The sequence below is a fragment of the Schistocerca nitens genome, chromosome 5 (assembly GCF_023898315.1).
Source record: "Schistocerca nitens isolate TAMUIC-IGC-003100 chromosome 5, iqSchNite1.1, whole genome shotgun sequence".
NCBI classification, from domain to species: domain Eukaryota; kingdom Metazoa; phylum Arthropoda; class Insecta; order Orthoptera; family Acrididae; genus Schistocerca; species Schistocerca nitens.
In genome coordinates this window covers 502,460,426-502,461,087 of record NC_064618.1, presented here as the reverse complement: position 1 = coordinate 502,461,087, position 662 = coordinate 502,460,426, and the positions used below count along the sequence as shown (strand labels likewise).

At 48.8% G+C, this 662-nt stretch overlaps 1 pseudogene; it reads left to right on the top strand.

Moving 5' to 3' along the window:
• Positions 1-329: 329 nt before the first annotated feature.
• Positions 330-448, top strand: LOC126261338 (5S ribosomal RNA; annotated as a pseudogene).
• Positions 449-662: the final 214 nt, after the last annotated feature.

Here is a 662-nt window from a genome sequence, read left to right as displayed (position 1 = left end):
CGTATAAAAAAGAAAAGCCAGTCAGAACTGGCTTCCTAGTCGCAGAAGTCATCAGCAAAACACAGACTGCCATCACCAAAAGACACATAGTCGAAGCCTTACTACCAAAAAGAAAACGAAAATTTTTCAGTAGCGATGCAAAATATAGAACTGTGCATTGTTCATCGAATTCTTCAGGACACACGTTTGGCTGAAGAATGCACAAACCTTGGCGAACTATTTACCTGTACACTACTACAATTTTCTCGGATTTTCTTTTGTTTTTTGAGCAATGTAATTGTAACAGTTACATTACCTGGAACTTTATATGCTTGCATAAAGGACTGATGGCCAACGGCCTTGCCACAGTGGTACCACTGGTTCCCGTCAGATCACCGAAGTTAAGCCACTGTCGGACTGGGCTAGCACTTGGATGGGTGACCATCCGGTCTGCCGAGCGCTGTTGGTAAGCGGGGTGCACTCAGTCCTTGTGAGGCAAACTGAGAAGCTACTTGATTGAGACGTAGCGGCTTCGACCTCGGAAACTGACGTACGGCCGGGAGAGCGGTGTGCTGACCACATGCCCCTCCACATCCGCATCCAGTGACGCCTGTGGGCTGAGGGTGACACGGCGGTCAGTCGGTTCCTTTGTGCCTTCATGGCCTGTGCGGAAGGAGTTTCGT